Raw genomic sequence first — 25,878 nt, 5'->3', positions numbered from 1 at the left:
AGATGCTGGCGTCTAAAGCAGTAAAAAGATCCCCTAGTTGCTGTTAGAGACCTCAGCTTGGGTGGGATATATCATCGCGTCCAAAGATGTGCAGTAAATGGCTGCTGGATTAGTTCACTCTGCACCCCAGACAGAGGGGAGGTCTTTATCTGTTAGCTATGGTTTTTCACGATGTTCTAATGACTATATTGAACTGGATCTCTTCCCTGGTGTTGTGGGACTAAATCACTAGTGATCGTGCATCTACGTTAGCCATCCTAGTGTATGTGACGCTCTTAGTTTTCACTTTAGTTGTACAGGAGTGTCAGGGGATGCCTCCACACTTGGGGTAAAACCACAGCATGTGTCACATTTCACATTAAGGTGGGAGTGTCACCTCTTGTCCCTACTGGAGTGGTTAGGCTGTCCACTGCCACTATAACTGCCAGTTGCAGAAGCGTATCTAGAGCATTCCAGCATGAAACGGACACCGCTGTCACCCAGAGAGAGAGAGAGAGAGAGAGAGAGAGGTGAAATATTAATAACTGGCGTGCAATCATGCCTAAACGTAAAACAGGAACGCAATAAGTTCAAACTGTCAAACTGCCTTGAGCGGGGTGATAGGGTTTCACAAGGGAGATGTTGAAACGATAGTGGCTGGGATGAGTGAGAAGACGCTGCCCCCCTCTTTTCAGAAAACCAGGGAGGACAACCCTGACTCTATACAGGCTACACCCTCTTTCAAAACAAATCCCCTGATCAAGGGCAGTTGGAGCATAAAGGATCCTCACAAAGGAAAACCAAGACGCATGAGAAGAAGTGAAGAGCCGTCCGGTGTGATGTCCAGGGATTGAAACCAAATTATTTTAGTACTTCATTACTGCGCAGAACATTTGCTTGTAAGTGGAAAAAAATCAGAAGAAGGTTTGCGCTTCTGTACGTTGCTATAATATTTGTTTTTTAAAGGGTCAGCTATCAGTATATATCATATAATTTTCTCTCACTTCGCTTGCTGTGATTTTTTTTCCCCTATTAAAAACATGAATGGATGCCTTCCTATATGGCTTAGATGGGACATAGCTCATAGCTGATAGCTCAGATCATGATTCGGATATGAACTTTCTCATTTTCGACTTTTAACAACATGTATGTTTTTGGCCATACATTTTCGTAATAGGTTAACCCATTAGAGTCTGACACATGCCTTCACCTTTTTATGTATTCCACCTATCTAGAAAACACAGATGCTAAAGTGCTACCTATGCTTATATTCAGCACAAACTCAGCACCAATAATCTGAAAGCATTAAAATTCCATTATCTGACAATACTGATATAGTACTAAGCTAAGCCCATTCTTCTGTACCAGTGATTCATTCAAAAGCCTTTGTGATGAGAGATTTGCTCTCCATCAATCAGCACTCAGCTTTCATAACCCAGCTGATTAGTAATGTTGCAGGATTGTTCTATTGTTTTATGTTTGCATTGAAAGTGGGTGTGGTCTCACTCAATGCAAAACATTAGAATATCTTATAACGATATGTATATATATATGTATATTGCATGAAGTATAATGTATGAAAACAACAGTATGAAAACAACTTTTGCCAGAATTATGCAGGAAAGATTGGTGCACAATGATTCCTGTGTTTCTTTTTTTCTTGCAAGGGAAACCTGGCATACTTGAAAAGAAAATATCAGAAGTTCCTAATATTCAGAATAAGGAGGTTAATGACAAGTAAGAGTGACAAGCCTCCTGAGAAAATGGCCAGACCTCCAGTGGCTGAGAAGCCTCACACAAGTTGTCACATTCTGCCTTGCGTATTGTGCTAGACGTGGAATTTTGGGCTAGTCGGTCTCTCTCGCTCTAGCACGGAGTCAGAAATGTGTTTATATGTCTATTTGGGTTGCCGGTTGATTCATCGCAGTGTTGACCAGTAAAGCAGGAAGAAAGAGATGTTAATGATGTTAGGAGAGGAGGTCATCTCTCCAGCTGAGGTATTAATAGACCCAAAAATGCAGGCGGACAAACTCAGTTATCTGTCTTCATATTAATCAGTCACAAACAGATACTGAGCCCTCTGTTACCCTGCGCTCCCCTCTGGGAAATGTTCATTTGGAAATGCTGAGGAGAGAAATGGAGATTAGGGGTGTAGTGTGGGTGAAAGATGAGGGTTAGAGATAAGCCCAGGGTCTCGGTCAAAGTCTTTCTGTTAACGTCTATTAATTCAGATGGGAGTCAGAGAACATACATACATTTCATTTCAGTTTAAGGACACGCACTCTGAGAGAATCCTGCCCCTGTGCTGATGTGTGGGATGCTCCCACGGCTGTCAAACATGCCGTTTGGCGATTCGATTTAGCCCACAGTGTGGGTGCCCTGTGAGGGCCTGGCATCCAGTCCATCCAGTTCCTGGGACAGGCTGCAGGATCTAGATCTTTTGTTTAAAATTAGCACAGCAAACAAAGCCAGAAATATCATCATAGCAGTAAAAAAGCCTCTAGCTCCTACGCATGTGTTTATTTCAATTTCATAGAGCAGCTACTACCCTTTTCCCCCGAAATAATTAAACAGTTACATTTTTAAAGCAAATCAAACATGATAATACTAATAATATAATTATGATAATATGCTGCTGTTATTGCAAACATTGTAAATAACTCATGGCATTTACAACTGCATAAATTAATACTCATCGCATCCTACAATTCAGTTAATTTAGTAAAGGTTTGTGAAGGTGAGCACCTTCATGCAAAGCACTGGTCAGCATGAAAGGTATTGCAGGAGAAATGCCCCCTTTGAAAAGAATGAAAACTGCAAGTTACTGACTAAAGAACAAAATCTGCAAATATACATACAATACAATATATTGTAAATAAATTTATTGTAAATAAATAAAATACAAAAAGGCTATTTATTTGCCATACATGCCCAGTAAATATCACAAACAATAGCTGAAGCTATTCATTTCACTTATTTTCATCTTTTCTGTATTCCTTTCCATTCTTATCCCATTCGTTTTCATTCTTTCGTTCTCTTTATTTTCCGCAGCTCCTTCGGCCCTGGGAGTTTTCTGGCGCCCCAGGCAAGATGCAGCTGAATGCCCCCCCCCCCCACCACACCTCAGAGCAGCAGAAAACATTTATATTAAAGACATTTTGGTAACACAGCATATCTGGCTGCTGCTCGGCTAATTCGCCTCTCTCTCACAAGAAAAGTAGCAAAATATTACATTTACTATAAATAACAGCGATGTCACAGAAATGTAAGCAGAGGAATTTCCTCAGATTTTTCCCCCTGGCTTATTTGTGGCCACTAATCAAACGGCATCCTTGGCTGTTTCTCCGCCTCTCTCTCTCTCTCTGCTCTTTCTGCTGTCTCCTCCATTGTCAGCCCACTGGAAAGTGACACTGCGGTCACCCCGCAGCTCGAGCCCACTGTACTGGGCGTGGGAGAGGCCCAGTGACTCCTGGGTGATCAGTGAGCTCCGGAATATCGTGTCAGAAAAATGTTCTCCTCTCGTCCGTCGTTCCCCATGAGTCCTTATCATCTGGAACAGCCCGTTACTCATCTGTTGGTGTAGAGGCAATGCCAGTCTCTACAGTACAGGCTGTTAGTCTTAAAAAAATAAAAGAGAGAGACAAATAAAGGCTTCTAGCTTACTCTTTAATGGCTCTCACTGGGGGGTGGAGGGGGGAGAGCGCAAGAGAATATAGGGAAGGAGGAGATAAATGATAAATACTTTAAAGACTTTGGACCTTAAGAGGGGATCAAAAGCTTCTGCCTCTAAAAGTTATGGAGCCGTAATTGTTTAGCCAAATCAGAGAACACCAGGAAGGTGGGGTTTCATGTGATTGGTGACACTAATGTTTTGTTGTTTTTTTTTAAACTCCTTGTAAGGAAGTCCCACCACCACTGGAGAGTGGCGGAGTAAAGCAATAAAAATGCATCACATCAGTTTCCACTCTACATGTGTCCAGAGAGGATAGGATTGCAAATAAAGTGCATGAGACACTCAACCGATGGAAACATTCCTTTAGTTATAGTTTAATAACAGTCCCATAATAAATTATAAAATGGAATTATAAGTCCATCTAACATGCGATTTGTCTGGCCTCTGGTTGCAGTGATCTGGTCCCAGGTTGCATAGGGTATGAGAGAGGGGGCACCCCCCCCCCAAAGGATGGTGTATGGAATCAAAGTTTATTCATCAAATGCACATCAGTCGCACATACAGCAGCAGATGCAGGCTTTGAAATGAATTTAAGTGAATGGGATTGAAAATCAGTTGCCTCAGTTTAATCAGGGCTCCTGCACATACAGTACCCCAACCTTCCTGCAGCATTGCGTCTGTCCGGGAACAGTTAAAATTGGGTGGCAGAATGCAGATTCTTTGAGTCATTTTAAAGGTGCCTGTATTCGATCTTATGTCCAAAGGTGATTGTTGGTCGTAACTGATCAATGATTGAACAGTACAGATATTGAAAAGTACTGAAAACAACAATAAATAAATAAAGTTAAAAAAAGAGGGAAAACCAGCGGGAGCTCAGCAGACGTCCTCGTTGGCGCCATCTTGGTGTTTTCTGCGTTTCATCACTGCATACATACACGCACCCATTCACATATTACGGCAGGTTAGAGACATCAGTTCACCTAACATAATGATTTTGAACTGCTTTGGGATTTGATTGTGGTTATGTAGACTTTTATTTTTCAGTTTCCTATCACAGCCCAAAAACATGTGGACTGGCATCCTATCCGGGCTCCCTAACTGTGCTCCTTGGGATAAGTTCCTTGGGATAAGGTTCACTATGACCCTACAGTTGGCAAGCAGAAAGACAGATGGATTTATGGAGTAGTATTTTCAATTAGGAAATATTTTGGTTAAACTTTATTTAAAGTAGTCATTATAATGCATTATAACTCATTCAAAAAGTATTACAAACTCAAGTATAACTATTTGTAAATTGACATGACATATTATATCCATGTTTATTAGGCACTACAAATGCTTTATGAAGGTCTCATCTATAACAGAGCTGCGTTTGCAATACTTTATGAATGCATTATAATGCATTATGTAAGTATCTATAATGCATTTATATGACTGCTTTAAATATTTTTTTTATGTGTGTTATTCATTACTGGAAAAACATGCCATCAATTCAAGGTAAATAGTTTGTAGTTTAAAATGGAAACGAAGTAAAAAAGGAGAAATGTTGCTCCTGCTTTCAGCTCTTTGTTTCTCCCTTTAGGTTCACTGACACATTCACTAACTCTTTTTTTCATATTGATTCACGTCTTCATTTATGACCTTGGTGAATGAGAAATGGTGCAGAACCAGATCCTGGGAGGCCAGGGGGTCGAGGTTATGGCACTCCCCAGCAGTCAAAGACCCCACACTGGGTATTCCTCTCTGGCGAGTGGCAGGCTTAAGGCCTTAGCACCAGATTTATAGCACTCTATGGACTCAGGAGACCCATGAGCTGGTAATGACAAATGTCTAATACTAACAATCCAAATATGGTCATATACAGGAGTCAAAATGTCACAGATGCATTTAAGCTCAACATCCCAAGTTACTACATTCTATATGTCTATGCACATAACTTTCATTATATAAATCATTTGTGTTATATACCATTCACCGTCTATACAACTTTTTCAGCCTGTGGTTGTAGGATTTATTTTACTTTGTCTACATATCATGGTACATTGTGTTACCTGGTGAATAATGTGATGAGTAACATCAATATATTAGTCTCTGCCACTCTTGTTCAAATACTGATTGCTCTCAGTCTATAATTTGGGGGCTACGTTGCTGGGTACTGAATGTCTCTGGGGACATTTAACCTATTTCTCTGTGGATTGGCAAGGAGTATAGCTTTATTATTTTGCCGGAAAATATTTCTCCATCCACTTCCTGTGAATGAGATTCCTTCTGCATCATAGTTGCTTGAATCATTTAATTTATGTGGTACTAATGTTAGAAAGTTAGGGATCATACGCAGGGGTTAGATCAGAATTAGAGAGGAGGGGAGGGGGGTCCTGACTAAGCATTCTCTACAGTACATTAGTCTATTAGTTATAATATGTATTTATGATCACAATCTTAAAAGTGCAGTATTTTCATTTCTCGACACCTCATGCTACTACTCTAAAGCAATTCAAAGTACACTAAAAAATGTGATTACAAACCCATTTTTATATGGTAATTGTACAGATCATGTCATAAAATAGTACTTGAATTTTGTCTAAAATGTAAATGAAACTTAAATATGCATGGGTTATCACTACAAGTAATATTAATACTTATCTATTTGTATTGTCACCATGAAAACGCATTAAGAGTCTAGCTAGAAAGCGAAGTCTGGCATCAGTTCAATAAGTGAAATAAGTGAAAACGCAAAAACACGGGACATAAATCAAGGTGTCATGAAGGAATATCTCATCTACTTGGGCAATGAATGTCAGAGCTGCTAATGAAAATGAACATTAATGCTGATAAAAAAAAAAGTGATTTATAGGAAAAAAAAAAACTGACCTTTTATTAAACCTCTGACTTTGACTCTTTACTAAATTTTGGGATATTAAGAATAAAAAGACCGAGGTTGAAGGAGTTGGAGCTGCACTACGCAAGGTGGACATAAGGAGTCGGCGTTAGACTCCAGGGGCATCAATCTGTATTTAAACCCTGATCATATGTACTGTAGGTTTTGACATTCTGATAAATATTTCAATATATCTCTATACTTTTCAGAGAGGTCCCTGTTAAATGCCGTTGCAAGTACAGTATCTGTATGCATATTTATAAATGGCTTTTGCCTTCTGACTACCATTTACATCCAGTTTAGCCGGTTATTTGTTAAATGCTCAGTTCTTAGAATTATTTGTTAAATAGTTAAATGCAGTTGTGTGACAGGTTATCTCACCTTTCCTTTGTATGATTTTTTGAATTATATGTCACTACTACCTTTCTGTTTATGTTCTTACCTTTCAGTGGTAAAATGCAGTGACCTTTGATGCAGTGCTTCCGATATTGTGAAAGCCAGCCTTACACTCCTATATCACACAAAGAATATCGAGATTCAGTGGAAACACACCTCAGTGCGTCACAAGCTCCTGAAAAATTGCAAGTATGACCTGCATGTCAGAGTATGAAGTGAGCTCATTTTTTCCAGGATTAATGAAATCCTAAATAATTGATCTGCGACATTGTTGTAGGAAAATGACGGCTTTATGACTGTTTAACAACTATGTACAAACAGCATTTGTGAAATCAGATTTAATTGTTTGAACCAAGATACTTTTAATAATCATGGCCCCACCCAAGAATGTGTTTTTGCGATAATCATTGATTGCTATGTGGAACGTGAATAGAGATTGAAGCTGGTTTGGCCGATAGAGGACATGAAACACCTTTCACCAAGCCAACCAAGCATGCTTTATTTTGAAAGCTTAAACAAGAAATATATCCCAGGGTAGTTTACGTCTTGCAGAGGGATGATCGTACACAGATCCACACCAACAGATAAGCATCTATAGTATATGCAAAAATAATATAATCGTACCTTTGTGCCGTTTAATTTATTTTACGAGGAATTTGCAGAACACAAGAGAATGAAAATAACACACTTGGGATTAAACAAGTTGAGCCGGATCTAGTCAGACTTGACAAAATAAATCAAGCAAATTGCTCTGATATTTAGAGTCATTGTAGTTGTGTAATATTGTCAGCGTGCTAAGAGTGCTTAAGGTTTCACAGAGCCGGATTGCGAGCCTCAGGGTGCTGGATCAAGTCCTGGCAGATATTCTTACCTGCTTTGCAGCCTGGGAGTTCGGCCAAGTCTGCAAACAGAAGAAGTCAATTCAGGACAAAATAAATAAACAAACACGCATCATTTTCATCAGATCTCCAGGGCATGAAAAGAGATTTGCTTGTCTACTCAAATATTTAAATGTGCAATGCTTTCTTCATATTATAAGTCAAGATTTTTTTTATCAATAAAACATGAAAATAACAAATAACTCAAACACAAGGACACTTCTGAAATGCATCCACGAGCTGGTAGAATTCGAATTACAGCAGAATACGGAAGAACTGTTACCGTGTAGTATGAGCACATTTAAGAAATTGCTGCATGGATCTGTACATTGTAGTATTTTGTTTTGTCAGATTCAGGGAAAAAAAAAACTTTAAACTTTTAAACATTTTTTAAAAGCTTTAAACGTTGTCTAAATAGGAATCTGTTAAATAAGACTTAAAAGGAAATGCGCAAACCTGGCGTGAACAAGTGAAAATGAGGAGTGTCCCTGCTTGGGATGCCTTTGGACCGGAGGTGGCTCCATCGCGTCTGACCTGTCCCACATGCTTCTGAGCGAGCACTGACACGCAAAACGCAGACATGGCAAAGCGTAAACCCAGCGGAGTCCCAATGCGTGCAGCACATACAGTCCGTAGATAGAGTGTACAGTAAGCCATGAATGTCATTTTAAATATACCAACATATTGCTATACATCATAAACAGCATCGTACACACAATGATTAATGATATACATTATACTCAGTGTGATATATCCACCCTATGCACACTATAGTATACTTTTATGTGTTTGATGTCATTCATCTGATTTGCGTCGGCCTTTCCCCTCTGGAAGATCTTCACCCTGGGTTTCCATCGCCTCGGTTTCCAGGAAAGCCTTTCATATATACTAAAAATACCCCAAATAATGTCCAAGCAAGAAATAAACATGCTTAAAAAAGGAAAAGGAAGCAGCCTTTTAAGCCCAGAATAGCTTGACGGTTGTGCTTTCATGTCTTATGCTACAAGACAATGTCATTGTTACATTGTTACATTTCCTTTCTCCAGCTGTGAAATCTGCTCTCTCTTTATAATTTAGTAACACACTGGGGGTCTAAGTCTCTGGTTTGCTAGTAGTACAGTGAATGCACATATATTGAAACAATACCAAATGTGAACAAAGAGGAAATTGTTGCACAAAGCTTCATGTCCTGTCTGCTTCCCCTTTGTAAACGTTTTATACCGTGTAGTATATTAAGGAGACACATTAAGTACTAATGAAAGGACGACAGTTGGTTACATAAGAATTTATGACACTTATAGGCCTTATCTTCGGGAGCCATCCCAAATTGTTTTCATTTAATGCACATCAATGGAAATACTAACAATTATTTAAAAATTTATTTTATTACTGTGGTATTGTGTTGTGGAATATGTATTGAGCTGAGCGTAAGATTTATCTGGACTACAAAATCTAGTAGTTTAATTACAAAATATATTAATACTGTCTGACCAACAGAACTGAGGATTGAATCACATTTGTAGCATATTTAAAAAGTCTTTAAGAAATCAACCGACATTTTGTTGCACAGTGTTCAGGATTTATGTTCCAGTCATTATTTTAGGGCTCCTTAAATAAAGAGCAAGCATTATAGTTTAGGAACATGCGAGGAACAAGTGTCTCAGTGTTAATATTTCTCGCACAGAGTTTTGACACACGTGTCTGTTCTTTTTCTTTCAAGTTGCCATAAAAAGACCACAACTAATAGATTACAAAACTGCAGAAAGAAATCTGAGGCCAGAGGCAGAGAGATACAAAGAATCGGCTCTAAACAAACGAACAGAGACACATGTCATAATATTGAAGAAGGTCTTTAGACGTGGCAGCAAACAGAGCCTTGGAAGAGGCGAAGCCAGAGACTGATCTCTCATCATTATCACAGAGCAGCTATTCCACAAAGACCATCCTGACAAATTACTCCAACTTTAAAAAAGCACCATTATTTTCGTGCAGACAGGATTATTCAACAGGTGTCTTGACAATGTGGGGGGGGGGGGGGGGGGGCTGGGTTAGGGAGGGGGAGGTGGGCAGATGGAGACATATGGGAAAGGAGGCAGGGGGAGAGGGAGTGTGGAAGAGTAAGAGGGAAGAGATTGCAGAAAAATACTGTCACACAGGTGCGATAAATAACTAGTACTTGTGGTACTTTTGGACTCATAAAACCAGAACCCAAACGAAAGCTTTTATTTTTGTAAGCTAAAAGTGGAACAACCCAGCAGGAGAGTAAAGATTAACCTACTATACCAACTCTGGCCACCATCTCTATTTCTCGATCCTCCTGCTGTTTCAGTAAATGAATGCCTAGATCCAGTTCCCTCCACTGGGTTGCCCAGATAAGGGCCTTGCTGGCCGGATAAGAGCTGACAGGAAACCATATCAGAGAAATGGTTGACCAATGGCAAGATGCACAGGTGTATCCTGTAAGAGATCCCAGTCCATCATAGGACACATACAGAGTCACACTATGGGTAATTTAAAGGCACCAATTAGTCCAGTTGCATGACTTTTAACTGCAGGAGCAAACCTGCATGACAGGAACAGCATGTAGATTCCACAGATATAATGCAGGTGGAATTTCAACCCACAGCTCTGGAGGCGTGAAGCAACAGTATTACCCACTGAGTCACCGTGCCACCTCATTTATTTGCTTGTTTAGATTTTTATTTATATATAAATAACATAACGTGTAATAAGCAGTCATTCGATATAAGCCCAGTGGCAAATCATCCGTTGCATAGTCAAGAGGAGTTACACGTGTTGTACAGAGGATTTTGTTACTTACCACAAAATGGATTTATGACTCGGTAAACAAAGTAATTAATACTGAAATCTCACTGAGTAGTCACACAAATAAATTAGCATTCACAAAGGTATGGCGGCATTATTGTTGCTAAACTATTTATTGTACTATTAACGTGAAGAGGGCAGCTTAGTGTATAGCGACGATGTCTCACACATGCAGTGTTGGGGTGACACCGGGGCAGGATAACAAAGGAGGCAATGAATGAATCTTCACAAACCCTGAATCAGCCAGTCTCAATCCCATCAAAAGATAAATATATTTGAAAGCATAGCGACCAGCACCAACCACGATGCTTAATTTTTAAACAGCAATGGAGAAATATTGGATAGTGCTTTTGGGCTATTACAGGAGACAGACCCATAATATAATTTAGTGAGCAATACAGTACATCAGTGTCACACAGGCATGGGGCTGTACATTTAATCATATATGAATCCAAGCTCCACAGGACAGAACACAGAACATTTCTTCGTTGACGTAGCACACCTGTAACCTAATCATCACCCTGCTGACATACAGATGTTTCATAAGCTAAAGGATCAAAATCCAGATTTATCTCAAATTAGATTATCTGTATTTAAGCATCTTCCTATGTTTTTTTTTTCACACGTTAGACCAGCTTCTCATTCATTTTAAGTTTTCTTCTACTTTTAATCTTTGTCCTAGTCTTATATTCCATCATCCGGGTCTTTTCCTCTTCCTCATCATTATAAGTGATGTTTGTCTTAATTCAGTGTTATGTGGGAATTTTGGCCCTCAATTTGGACCTCAATTATTATTGTTTTTAATTATATTATCACCTGTGAAAATGCCTGCATTACTCTTTATGATTTGTCATAAATTATACAAACCATTAAATCCTGTTATTTAAATTGACTTTTCCCACCCATCTTCATTGCAGCATTTTAAGCAGCATGTTCAGTCAAACGCCCTGGGGGCTCATCTTTCTCGTGAAACAGTAGCATTTTGGTAGCTAGATCAGTGGCCTGCACTACGAAGCGGGTTACTGGCTTATCGGGGTAACTTGTCGGATTTGAGGTAGTCAAAATGTAAGTGAAGGAATACGAAGTCCATTTAAACTGCGGGAGCTTAAATCCGACAAGTTACTCCGCTAAGCCAGTAACCCTGCTTCGTAGTACAGGCCACAGGTGCTCACCAGCGTGGCTCCCTGTCCGTAATCCAGCCCCCGTTTTGCACAGAGGAGATGCATTTCAGCAAGTTAGATCCAACCATGACCATCAGTAACAAGCACACTCTACACTTTAAACCCCCCAGCCCACTTTCCTTCAGTATTGCTTGTGATGTTCCAGCAAAGTCTATATTGTTATTGTGGTTCTCCATCCATCATCCAGCCACTTATGCTGATCAGGGCTGGTGGGAACCTGGAGCCTATCCCAGGCAACACGAGGCACAAGGCAGGAGGCAAAGCTATGATGGGATGTCAGTCCCTCACAGCGCATAGACACATACGTGCTCTCATGCCATGTGAGTACCAGGTACCACAGGGTTCAATTTTAGGACCACTATTGTTCCTAATTTACATTAACGATATTGACACCAATACGTACTGTAAACTGGTTAAATTTGCAGACGACACCAAGGTGGGTGGTGTAGCAGATACTGATCTAGCAGCACAGAGGCTACAACGGGATCTGGATTTAATTAGCGACTGGGCTAATACCTGACAGATGAAATTTAATGTAGATAAATGTAAGGTAATCCATGCAGGGAGCAGAAATATAAAGTACAGATATTTTAAGGGTTCCATGGAAATAAAGGTAGCTGATTACAAGAAAGACCTCAGTGTGCATGTTGATGCTTCCATATCCCACTCTCACCAGTGTGGGGAAGCAATAAAATAGGCCAATAGGATGTTGGGTTACATCTCTAGGTGTGTGGAGTTTAAGTCAAGGGAGGTGATGCTATGATTATATAATTCCTTCGTAAGACCCCACCTAGAATGTTGTGTGCAGGTTTGGTCACCATACCTTAAGAAGGACATTGCTGCCTTGGAAAAGGTGCAACGTAGGGCTACAAGAATGATTCCTGGTCTTAGAGGAATGTCTTATGAGGAGAGGTTAGCTGAGCTGAATCTGTTTAGCCTCGAGCGACGGAGACTAAGGGGGGACATGATCCAGGTGTATAAGATTCTAACAGGTCAGGATGGTGTTCAGCCAAATGGCTACTTCAATATTAGTTTAAATACTAGAACTCATGGCCATAGGTGGAAATTAGCGGGACAACATTTTAAAATGAATTTGAGGAAGCACTTCTTTACACAGCGTGCAGTTAGAGTATGGAGCACTCTTCCTGTTAGTGTAGCGCAAGCTGGGTTCCTTTAAATCAGAGCTAGATAAGATTTGAACAACTCTGAGCTATTAATTAAGTTCTTCCCAAATGAGCTTGATGGGCCGAATGGCCTCCTCTCGTTTGTAAATTTCTTATGATCTTATGTGCTTTGCAGACATACCAGTTAGCTGAACCTCATGTCTTTGTACAGTCAGACAAAAGGGATCATGTGTGTATCATGGGGAGACCATGCAGAGGCCTTACATAGAGGTGGGATGTGAACACTGAACCCTGGAGGCAAGAGGAAGCAGAATTCCTGTTGAGCTACCATGCTATCTGTACCACTATTATTATCCATCCATCCATTTTCCAAACTGCTTATCCTTCTGGGTTGCAGGGGGTCTGGAGCCTATCCTGGAAGCTATGGGCACAAGATGGGGAACAACCCAGGACAGGGGGCCAGCCCATTGCAGGGCACACTCACACAACATTCACTCATACATGCACTCCTATGGGCAATTCAGTAACATGTCTTTGGACTGTGGGGGGAAGCCAAAGTACTCAGAGGAAACCCCACGACGACATGGAGAGAACATGCAAACTCCACACACATGCAACCCAGGCAGAGACTCGAACCCTGGTCCCAGAGGTGTGAAACAACAGTGCTAACCATTGCACCACCATGCCACCCCTTCTTCTTCATCTTTATCATCATCATCATCATCAAAGGTCCATAGTTCTGGTCCAGAAATGAAAAATCCAGACCAACCAGTAGTTTCAACCAACCAGTTGACTATAAAGAGTACTCAATTGGTTGGTTAAAAGAAAATCTTGGTCTGGATTTTAACTTTCTGGACCTGTTGTTGTTGTTGATGATGATGATGATGATGATGGTCGGATTGCCAGGAATCCCCCTCCAAAGCAACATACAAGCCATCATTCAATTTTGAATCGCTCTGCGCAGGAATTGGCAGTAAAACAAGCCTCCCTAGTTCAAGGATGATCTTTATCTTTGATGTTAGCTGCTCATTGCCTTAAATTCCGAGGTTTTCATATTGCATGGTATGATGTTCTGATTTCCAGCTCACGGCAGAGACACCAAGCTCGCTGGGAGCAGCTCCTAAAGGGCCCAGACAAACACCAGCAGAGATGTGAAAGTGACACCATGCATGTGCAAGACCAACCCCACCGGTGTGAGTTCAATGGGACACAGAGCAGAGTTTTGAGACCAAACTTGACAACGATTGTATTAAAAATATGGAATCAGGAGGGTACAGTTTTGGTTCGTGTTAACATGAATATCATAATATTGCACACGAATGTTATAGAAATAAAAGCAGGTGTCATCAGAAACCACCAGCAATTTATCTTATGTGACCCTTTACCATTTTGTAATTTTGATACAATTTCGATGAATTTCAAATGCTTCTTGTCCATTTCTGAAAAATCCATGTTAGTGATGCAGCATTAGTGGAACAGAAGCTATTCTCAACGAGTGTGATCATGACCTGGGTAGATTAATGTAAAAAAAAGTGTGCCGGTAATCGTGAGCCGAGCGGGACGGTCCTTATGGACCTTAAACAAGGTGTCTTTCACTGGAGCGCACAATAGCAGGGGGAAAAGGCAGAATTTTACACTTTCTGCACAATTTCCTCCTCATTTCCTCCCAAAGGTCTATGGCTGCAGAATGTGCAGAGTGTGTTTTCTATGAGGGAGACTAGGTTGGGGAGGGGGGGGGGGCGGCTGCCAGAACACTCTGCTTCTCCTAGAGTCAGCAAGTCCAGTGTGTGTGTGTGTGTGTGTGTGTGTGTGTGTGGCTCTACAGCAAGTCTCTGCGTGTGCTGCTCCCCCGTGTATATGTCTGGGCATGTATTTGTGTGTGCGGTAGCGTGTCTCCATTTGCGTGTATATTTGTATCTTAGTGAATGTAGGTGTATGTATGTGCTTGTGGATGGTGGCTTAGTGACTGTCTGCCTCACGCCCCCAGGACCCGACACTGGAATCCCGTCTCTGCCTGCGTACGTGGATTTTTCATGTTCCCCCTCTGTTTTCCGAATTTCTTTTCTCTCCAGTTTCCTCTGACAGGTGCTTAGTTTAATTACCATAATTAAATTACCAGTAGTGTCATCACTCAGAGATGTACTGGCATCCAGTCCAGCATGTGACTCAGTTTTGTGCCCCATGCTTTTCGATTTGACTCCAGCTGACCCTGATAAGTAGCTTGAAGATGGATGTATGTGTGTGCTTTCATGCTCATTTGTGCATCTGTACCCTGCTTGGAAGTCAAACCCTGCATTAGAGTCACTGGCTTCTGACCAGCATAAAACCACAGTGATTAACTCTGACCAGTTCAGCTGAGTCGCCTGTCTGTTTCTGTCCCACAGCACTGCTAATCAGTCTTCAACCACGGACGCACACACTCACCACAGAAACGCTGCAGTCACATTCTGCCACTATATGAATGACCATTTTGTGCATCACTCACCTGTAAGAAAAGGGCATATTTACCCAACCATCCAGCGTTTTTCTCTAAAAAGAGTGCGACACTGCTACAGGCCACAACGCTAGTATCTGTACTTAAGGCTGGTAGGGTACTTACCTCAGTGCAGATGTCTCTATTGAAGGCTAGTAGGATGCCTACCTCAGTGGTGGAGTCTGTACTTAAGATGAGTGGGGTAGGTATCTCAATGCCTGTGTCTATAGGTGCTTTCCCATCACCGGCACTTTTTTTCAGGAACCAGGATCTTTTCCAGGAACTTTTGTTGCATTTCCATCGCAGTAATACAACCAGATTGTAGTTGCTTGGAGGTTGTTTTTTTAAGTCCCTACTCCAAATTAGGTGTGTTTCACTGAACCAGGAGCTAATGGGTAGGGTGTAAAGCAATAAATGATGTTGATGACTGGTTGACCAGAAGCACTGGTGCTAACTTGGAAGTTACACAGATGTGTGGGGAAAAGAGGTAGAATCAGTGGAGAAAAAGTTGAGCAGAAGGAATTATTTTTGTATCTGAATTATGTTAAAAGTATTAATGTATACATTTTTGCTTGCTTCTCCATATTTATGCACTGGAAAATTCAGTATAGCCAGTGCCAGCAGTGAAACTTGTGCATATTAGCGGAATAATACTACTTTGTTTTTTTTTCTGTGAATAAAGAAAGAATGATCTGCTGACCAGATCTATTCAATTCAATTCAATAAAGAATTCTAAACATGGTGCAAGCCAATAAAATGCTGTGTCCCATTTTGAACCTATACTGGATGCGACTTGCCCCATATTTTTGGACCGTACATTCCATCCCCCAAATACCTAATAAACCAATTTGTTCAGCCTACATTGTTTTGTGGTGGTGGTGTAATCTTGCATAAAATTATGTATGCAGTTTAACCTGTCAACGTCTTGTAACGTCCGTCTTTATTTAGCTGAAAGGTCACAGTTTCTTGTTCCTTGTGCGTTTTGAAAGTCCCAAGGACTTGGAACCAGGAACTAGGTTCTGGAACTTCTGTGAAAACCTATACTTAAAGCTAGTAGGGTACTTACCTCAATTGTGATGTCTATATTGAAGACTGATAGGGTATTTATCATGCATTTCAAAGTGTAATTATTTTTAAATAGTACCCAGGAATTAGAATAAAACAAAATATTTAAAAAATGGACATATAGCACAATGCAAGATGGCTGACTTTGGATTATGAAAAGAAACTTACACAAGGCAGGGACAACATCACACACTTGAAATCATGCTTTATTTGTACATTTACTACTTATCAAACAAAAAAAATCATCTAAATGTAACAGCTTCCATAGAAAAAGACTGCGTTTACGCACTCTCATGATGCACAAAAACGTCACATAGTTCTCCCTGCAGAGGGCAGCACTTACTTAATCAGCAAGTAAAGATTAAGGAACTGGAAACAGGGTAAGCCCAACAAGTAATCATAATGTATTCATTATAAAAAGTACTACATGTGGGCTTAAATCTAGCTCATTTGTATATTTATAGAATGCTTTCCTTCAGATAAATCCTGAGGATATGTTTGTGTGCCCTTGTTTACATAACATGATCTTGCTCTAAAAGTGCCAGCAAATAACCTTGCACATCACTCAACAGGTCCCAGTCACTTTCTCACATGCTGATTTTGCAATCCCTGAGCAAACAGAAAGCTGACTCAGAGTCAGGGTTGGAATACATCAGTTTTCTGATCTGATCACTTGCAAACGTCAAACTCCAAGGCTATCAACAGTCAAGGCTCTGGGGTGTTTGAGTTCTTAAGGTATTTATTTATTTACTTGTTTGTTTGTTCGTTTCTATTTATTGGTTCGTTTTTTTTTTTTTTGTCTATTTGTTTGTTTAATTTGGTTGAATTTTGCTGAGAAACTTTTAGTGGAACTCTCCCCGTTATGAGAAAAGCCATGATCCTGTCCAATAGCAGAGCCTCTTAATAGTTGTCATTCAGGATCGATCCATTTGGCTGCACACTGACACCTGAACAGTCCCTGAAATAAAAACAAGCCTCTGGAATAATGAACTCAGTGCTACCTGTCTGACTTACTCCCCATGCCCCTCCCTTCTTGTGACACACTGAAAGAGTAATTGTTTCTAATGCCTACTGGGTGTTATGCTGTAGTTAAACAACTTAATTGCAAGTCGGCTTAAACCGGTGGTGTCAAATGAAAAGTGTGATATATGGCCATTCTGACTATGGCTCATCAGTAGGCGTGGCAATTAATCCAGTGCTCCTCCCACTGTCCCTGGCTATACAAGCATGCTGGCAATCGATCAGTCAAGTCCACATAGCCCTGTGATGACGTTCGCGTCATAATGGCTAAATGAAGGCTCTTCCGATTTTATTGCAGCCATCGGGAGTTTCTCACGCCATAATCCGCATTTGACCGACTCGCTCCTGTTGATGTTGGAGTTTGAAATTGCCTGGGGAAAAGCGGAGCATGATCTGAGAAGAGCGCAATAGTGCTCTGCTAGCTTATATCCAACTGGGTCAACCTAGGCCAAGCCGGACCAACAGAGAGCAACTGCAGATTGTAAAGCAGGATCCCTCTGTTACTGTTGCGACTAAAGCTAAGTTGCGTAGCAGCAAAAAAATATAAATATACATATATGCACATTTATGGAACCTATGTCTCTTTCTTTCTTTTCTTCTCGTGCTCCATAAATTTCCCTTTCTCAAAGCAATGTGTGACGCCCCCCCCCCCCCCCCCCCCCCGCCCCACCAGGCTGATAATGAGCAAAAACAACGGCACTAATGAAAAAGAGAGAGAAGGCCATTTATGGGCAAAGAGAGGCGGTTAAATTAACAAGCTACTAATCGCATTCAGTGCTGTGGAATTCCACGGGCTCTCGATTCTGATGAAAAGGTGAGTCATGGTGAGTCACACATGACTCTGAGTGGCATATTTTAGATTGGATAAAGCCTCGCACCCTCTCTGCTGTTTACAAGTGAATGGTATCCATGGACACAAACAAACATGGGACTCACCTTGCTGATCACCTTTGATTGGTTGGACTATGAATAATGGATATAATGTTAGTTCCTGAAATCTCTGAGTGATGAATCCAGTGCTGCACAGTGCCACATCTGAATGTTACACCAGTGTTTCCCAACCTGGGCCTCTGGGACCCCCAGACAGACCAACTTTTTGCTCCCAGCTCCCGGTAATGCAAAAAAACTGGACCGTCTGGGGGTCCCCAAGGAAGGGGTTGGGAAATACAGCAGTACACTATGAGACCAGACACTTGCATCTATTTCCTGAAAATCGTCCTGAGCATTTTCTGCACATGCACAGCTACCTAATAGCACAGAATGAGGTCTACATCGAAAAAAAGTACAAGAGACAGATAAGGATTCATTAGGTACAACTCCAGGAGTGTAAAGGTTAAGCATTTTCAATAATGTTAAAGCCAACCATATCTGTCATTGACATATCAGTTGTAGGTAACCATTTGGTTTTTAAAAAAAGAGATGACCATTATTTTGACAAAATGTGCCAAATGATAAGTTGGCAATAATTTGCATGAGGTGTTGATATGTTTGAGGGAGTGTTGAGGGAGGCTTTTTCAACCCAAATATATCGGGAAGGGCTCACCATGACAACTGATGTTTGAGGAACGGGAATGCTTGACTTTCAACACCTCTGCGACTGCGTGAGCCAACGTTTCATATGGTTTATGACACGCCAGTGAATAAGTACATTATGTGCATTTCAGCAGGCAGAGAGTGAGGCCCTACTGGGTGTAACCTGAGACCAGAGGACCAGTTTAGTGGCTGTGGGGAAACACTGAGGGTCCCTTGCCCCTGCCACCTCCTGGAGCAACAAGCAGCTCAGTGTGGAATGGTCCCCGGAGACCTCCTTTCCTTGCAGAGCACAAAGCCTGGTCTGTCCGACCCCCTTCCCCTCCCTTGCCCCCCCCCCCCCCCATACTGGCCTCATCACACGAGGGGGCAGATCCGGGCATACTTCACAGAGCAGTTGTTAGCTGGCAGACTGCTGTGTGGAGGGAAGTTGAGCCAGGTAGAGTGGTTACCCACATCCCGCCCTAACTGATAAAGAACTTCCACGAGGAGCACATTCGGACAAAAACTTGGGTTCTGGAAATCAAAGTGTGGCATAGAAGTATAGGAACAGGCGAAACATAGATGGAGGGATGGGTTTCGGGGGAGGTGGAAATGGAGCTGGAGTGATGAATGGTGGAGTGGTGGAGATGGAACTGTGGGGTTTGAGTGAAGGAGAGGTCGATCTAGAGAAAGAGGGTTAGCGTGATGGAGTGGGGAAATGTCGGTGGGAGATTGTAATGGAGATGTGGAAATGGGAGCGATAGATAGGAGATAGAAAGCTGGAATAACTGGAGTCTGAGACAGAGATGGAAAGTTTGAGGAAAGATATGGAAATGGAGTTGAAGGGTCAAACGAAAACAGGAGCTTTAATTGGATAAACAGAATACAAAATGGATGGATGGATGGATGGATGGAAGGGCAGAGGGTATTAAAGACTGAACATGAGGAGGAAGGGAAGGGTGAAGAGGTGAAAATGGAGACGGATATGACAGGGTTGACTGCGTGGTTTGGAAGGCATTGCAAAGATTCCCTCTATGCAAGTTAAACCTGTACAGCAACACATTTACGCAGTCACCGATATCTTACATTTGTCAAATCCTTTAACTGACATCCAACATAAAGGTTAAATGAGCTTAATTGAACAGCTCAATGACTTACTATGCACACACCCAAGGCAGACGCGGTATTGGCTAGAGTGGGAGTAAGTGAGTATTTGAAGTACTTGTGCAATGTGTTTACGTTAAGTTACGAATTTTGCCAGTTTGAATCTGTTTTTGCTTCCACAGGAATGCTGTTTTGGATATAGATTAGTTTTTAGATTATGGGCATGTTAGAGCAGTAAATTCCTTCTTAGAAACTCTGCAGGGGTTAAGTCACCAAGCTCACTAACTGCCCATCTCCAGTGCGTCTTCCACATCCATTCACATTTTTTAGTGACCACTGCAAGATTCACCACTGCAACTTTTGGGTTTAGATTAAAGCTCAAACTCAAACAAGCAAACAAACCAACAAACAAATAAAGTAGATAGATAGATAGATAGATAGATAGATGGATAGATGGATAGATAGATAGACAGACAGTTTTTTATGGGTGTGGATTATGGCTGTCATTGTAAGGTTGCTGGTTCAAATCCCTGGATCAGCAGAATGTCCCTGAATCCGAGCTACGTGCTTCAGGACCGGTGGCCTTGCTTTCTCAATTATATGGTGCTTAAAATAAACAAGCACCTTGCTTCAAATGAAAGCAGCAAATGTATCAATGCATTGTCAGCAAACAGTTAATATGTGGTTTCAAATGATATTTATTGAAAATGTATTTATTTAATGGAAAGGTCTCACTTCAACAGATGACTATTCATGGTTAGAATACCATGAATATATGAAAATTCAATGATACAGTGTATTGCCTGGTAATAGACTGGCCACCACCTGGCAGGTCATGAAAGCCTTCAAATGTTAACAATATTAAGTGCTTCTACCAATTTAACTTGATGACTACCACCATTTTATTGATAGCTATCATCATCATCATCATAACTGACTCTTGACTTAACACCATAACCACTTTTAACAAAGTTACACTCTTAATAATACATCAACAGTATATGTAGCATTTCACAAAATAAACAAATAGTTTAATACATCTACGGTTACTGTGCAACAAATGCAAATTGGCATGTAAGCAGAATGTGCAAAAAATGAATAGGTGTAGTTTCAGAGTTATGCGTCACGACTATGACTCAGAGCATTTGGGTAAAGACACATTATTTATTCAAGTAGGACCATCCAGTACTTATAGTACTTTTGGACTCATAAAACTTGAACCCAACCCAAATCTTTTTTTTTTTTTAGGTACAAAGTGGAACAACCCAACAGGAGGTAAAGATTAAGCTACCATACCAACTCTGGTCACCATCTCTGTTTCTCGATCCTCCTGCTGTTTCAGTAAATGAATGCCTAGATCCAATCCTTTACCATGGGTTGCCCAGGCAAGGGCCTTGCTCGCTGGGTAAGAGCTGTGCCTGACAGGACGCTGGGTTTCAGTGTAATGGATGACTGATGGCATATATCTATCCATCATACACTGCTGTCAGAGGACCTTTCCTAAAAAGATGATTCAGTTCAATTTATTTTGTTTTTATATAGGGCCTTTCACAACAGAGTAGCGCCAAAGCACTTTACCTGGGTAATACATTCCTACCTCACTTATATCAAATGATACATGAAACAGCGGGGTAATGCTGAGGCGCATAGTGCGTAAAAGTTTCAAACTGCCTCTAACATTAGACAAACAGCATAAAAACTGTGCACTGGGAGCTTCATGGAAAGGGCTTCTATGGCCAAGTAGCTGTGTGCAAGCCTCACATCATCAAGTGCAATGCCAAGCATCGGATGCAGTGGTGTAAAGCACGCTGCCACTGCACTCTGAAGCAGTGGAAATGTGTTCTGTGAATTGACAAAGCACGCTTCACTGTCTGGCAGACGGATGGACAATTCTGGGTTTGCTGGATGCCAGGAGAACGTTACCTGCCTGACAGCAGGTTTGGTGGAGGAGGGATAATGGTTTGGTTTTCAGGGGATGGGATAGGCCCCTTAGTTCCAGTGAAGGGAACTCTTAATGCTTCAGTACACTAAGACATTTTGGACAATTCTGTGCTTATTAGTTTGTGGGAACAGTTTGGGGGACGCCCTTTCCTGTTCCTTCAAGACTGTGCCCCAGTGCACAAAGCAAGAACCATAAAGACATGGATGGGTGAGTTTGGTGTGGAAGATCTTGACTGGCCTGCACAGAACCATATATATATATATATATATATATATTGTGGTCAACATTAACTTATATTTAATAAGTTGGCCTTTCCTTTATGTAAAGATATTCAAATAGTTTGGTCTTATCATAAACACCTAAATTATATCCAGCCCTTCCCAATCTGACAGCTTGGCAGGTTGGTTCTAAGGGTTGTGAGGAAGCTACATCATATTACAGCTCATAAGGCCAAGATAAACACTGAGCTTCGAAAAAAGACACAGGTTTGCTAGTGTTTTAATGCATGATTTTTGTAGTCCGACTCTTTCCCTATGTAGTATGATAGCTATCCATAATACATGGCTGTGTCTTTGAAGACAGGGGCCGTAGGAAAGTAGGGAAGGAAACATTCCTTTAACATTTCATATTTCAGCAGAATATTTTCCCTTTGATTTCTGCAATCTTACTTTATGGAGCTACTGGGTTGTTTTCGAGATGCTTGAAAACATACACATAAGGAATCGTTAAAGCGACAAACATTATTGTAATAAATATGTCGCTGGTATAACCACGTCCACAATATGTTCAGCTAATGTTTTATGTATGGCAGATTACAGTAGGCTTACAAATGCTCCTTAAACACTGCGGAGGACATAACACGTTCTGAAAGGATTTTATTTAAGACCTATGTTTACGTGATTTCACATACCACATCTGCACTGCGGTGTGTGAAAAGTATCTTCTCCTTAGAATGGACCTATGGATCCTTAGTGCTGTTTAGTGCGGCATATCAAGTTGACTGAAGAAAGGTTTAAGAGAAGGAGCATATAATCTGTATGCATTAACATACGTATATGAAAGTCCGTACAGGTACCCCAGGCTGGGTGAACTCCTGGGGCAGGCTAATCATCCGGTCACATGGCTTCTGTTGTCAATATTATGCTAATGACATCTACATATACCTGACTTTCCCTCCTGATGACACGACGGTCTCTGTTCGATCTTTTCTTTCCGCAAAAGCGCTATTCCATTGCACCAGGTACTGTATTACTTCAAAAAAAGTACCAAACGTATGATACTTCAAGATGTTGGTTTTCCATTGGTGCAAAAACAGGTACCGGCACTGAATGACATCACAAAGAGAGGTGGGGTATTTTGTACTGAAAAATGGCTGTAGTATGTTACAGGGCTAGATGATGCGCGTTACTAATACCAACATCGCATGTTATGCATGCAATTGTTATATCGCTAGTCGACTAGGTTGAGATCAAACTTTTGATCGAACACATTTTCTGCTTTTTAAATACCTCAATATTTATTACAACACAACCCATCCATCCATTTTCTGAAACCGCTGGTCCTGTTCAGGGCCATGTGGATGTCCAGAGCCTATCCGGGAGGCTACAGACGCAAGGCAGGGAACAACCCTGCTGTCCTTTGTTACGCCTTCTGTATATTTGGCCTTGTGTTTCATTTCAATATGGCATTACACCATCTATGACGCGTGGTCTAAATTCTTTGGAACGTGGTCTGATCGTTGGTGCATAATGTAGTGGTTTGAGCTCGGTCACCCTTCTGGGATTTTATGCACTACGGTGTCTAAAGTGTACAAAAGTGATGAAGACCAAAATTCATCCAATGGCAATTCAGTGGCTAAAAAAGCCACGCAATGAGAGAGATTGGAGGAGAATGGCCAAACTCATTTAAGCTAGCAGGAAAGTGCCAAAAAAACAGCTCAGTACAACAGTGTTGTGCTGAACATGCAACTAATCTACGATTAATGTTGCTCAGGAGGCTCGAGTGGGGCCTAGATGATACTAGCTAGGTGTACCTAATCCTGTGGTCACTAAATATACAATATATATGTGCATTTGTTTTTTGCACAGACATATATATATATATATATATATATATATATATATATATATATATATATATATACATTCCTTCATAAAGCATTATAATGACCATTACATTGCATTATGAAGGTATTTATAATGCATTATAGCCGGGAGCATTCGTAATGCGTAATAGACATGGCTATAATGTGTTATGCCTTTTTATAAATATTTATAGCTGTGTTTATGCCATGAGTAGATGGGCATGGACCAGGGAAGCAGGCGAAGGACATAAAAACTGGGGTAATAAGGGTTTTAATAGGCATACGAAGAGGTATACAAAACAGAAATCACCATAACGATACGATGACAGAACTCGGGAAACAAACTGACGTTGACTTAAATACATAGAACTAATGAAGACAATTCAAAACAGCTGGCAAACACGGGGAATTCACACGAGGTTAACGAGGGGGGCGTGGCCACAAGAGGTTTCAGATGAGCGGGTCATGACAGCTTATAATACGTTATGAATGCAATACAAGGCATTATGAGGGCATGTATAATGCAGTTACATGACTGCTTTAAGTACAGTGTTACCGAACATTTTAGCAAGCATGTAGCTGAGAGGTAAATGTGTTCAGTGACTAGGGCAGAGAACAGTGTAATAATTCAAGTACTTAAACGGTCAAAGTAAAACCAGCACATTCTGACACAAGAACCACGGAGCCGCCCATAGAAATATGACATGTACAGATCTAATAAAGGAGCCATTCTATTTCCGTCTGATTTTCTGTATCGCACCTCACAATGGGGGCTTGCTCAATTTGGGTGGCCCACTCCGCCATGATTTGACCCGGGAGGTGGGGAGATCGGTGAGGGGGAGTGAGCTTTGTGTTCAGAAACACATGCCTCTCTGGGGTTAACGTGTGACACGGAGACTGCAGAAAAGCCCCCAGCCCCCCCCCCCCCCCCCATCCACCCCCAGCTTCCAACTCCAGCTCTGCCCAGCAGGCCTCTCACACTTATCCCCTTATCGAATTACAGCCAAGCTCACCCCTGTCATGTTGGCAAACAAAGGCTTTAAAGTGCACTAACAGTGTAATCGCTTCTAATCTGAGACATAATGAGGGCTTTCTGCACGTCTTTTATAGACTGAAGGCTCTTGTCTTCCACTGCCCTTTTCTTTTCTGAAGCATTTAAATCCAGCAGTATCTAGTACGCATGCTGCTCTGGAGGGGTGGGGCGTGGGGGGGGGGGGGGGGCGTCCCAGTCCGCTGGGCTCTGAGCGAGAGCAGCCCAGACTGGGAATCCTGCTGCATACTGTCATGTCTGGGACCCCCACCCCTGAAAAGCAGCATTAATAGCAATGTCTTAATGTTTGATAAGGGCAATGATGTCACTTTCAGTTCTGTTCAGCTTTTTACCATGAGAACCAACATCACCCAGCACTTGCTTTTTTATGACACTCCACTGGTCCAGCACATTAATTAAGGGTGGATTTTAAGACCTGGGGGGGGGGCACATTTCACTGCGTGCGGTTTAACGAAGGATCCCCCAGACTGGTGATGGGCCCTGTGTTCTGCTCAGGGGGCCTGGGCTGACCTTCGTGTGACAGGCCCAAATTCACCCCCGCATCTCAGGTTTCGTGTACCCCCCCACTCTCCTCAGCAGGAAGGCATCACTGTGGGTGTCGGAGGGGGCTGCAGCCCAGAGTGATTGTGTGGCTTGGCCCAGGTGCGTTGCTGCCTCCTCCCCGGGAGGCGCCCCCTGCAGGGCACTTGGACG

At 41.6% G+C, this 25,878-nt stretch overlaps 2 long non-coding RNA genes across 3 annotated transcripts in view; one reads left to right on the top strand and one right to left on the bottom strand.

Annotated features, from left to right (window-relative positions):
- Window positions 1-14,124, top strand: part of LOC125740802 (uncharacterized) — a 30,581-nt gene extending 16,457 nt beyond the window's left edge. The window contains exon 5 of the long non-coding RNA XR_007397777.1: window positions 14,019-14,124. This is a non-coding gene — a long non-coding RNA (uncharacterized LOC125740802). The remainder of the gene's footprint in view (window positions 1-14,018) is intronic.
- On the bottom strand, window positions 3,132-8,845 carry LOC125740803 (uncharacterized). Of its 2 annotated transcripts, XR_007397779.1 has the most exons (5): window positions 8,647-8,666; window positions 8,261-8,364; window positions 7,798-7,827; window positions 6,973-7,041; window positions 3,132-3,597 (listed from the first exon to the last, which is right to left on the bottom strand). It is a non-coding gene; the product is annotated as an uncharacterized LOC125740803 (long non-coding RNA). The 2 variants fall into 2 exon arrangements; XR_007397778.1 differs by having other exon boundaries at window positions 8,261-8,845.
- Window positions 14,125-25,878: the final 11,754 nt, after the last annotated feature.

Source organism: Brienomyrus brachyistius, chromosome 4 (assembly GCF_023856365.1).
Source record: "Brienomyrus brachyistius isolate T26 chromosome 4, BBRACH_0.4, whole genome shotgun sequence".
NCBI classification, from domain to species: Eukaryota; Metazoa; Chordata; class Actinopteri; order Osteoglossiformes; family Mormyridae; genus Brienomyrus; species Brienomyrus brachyistius.
This window is presented reverse-complemented; position numbering and strand designations above follow the sequence as displayed.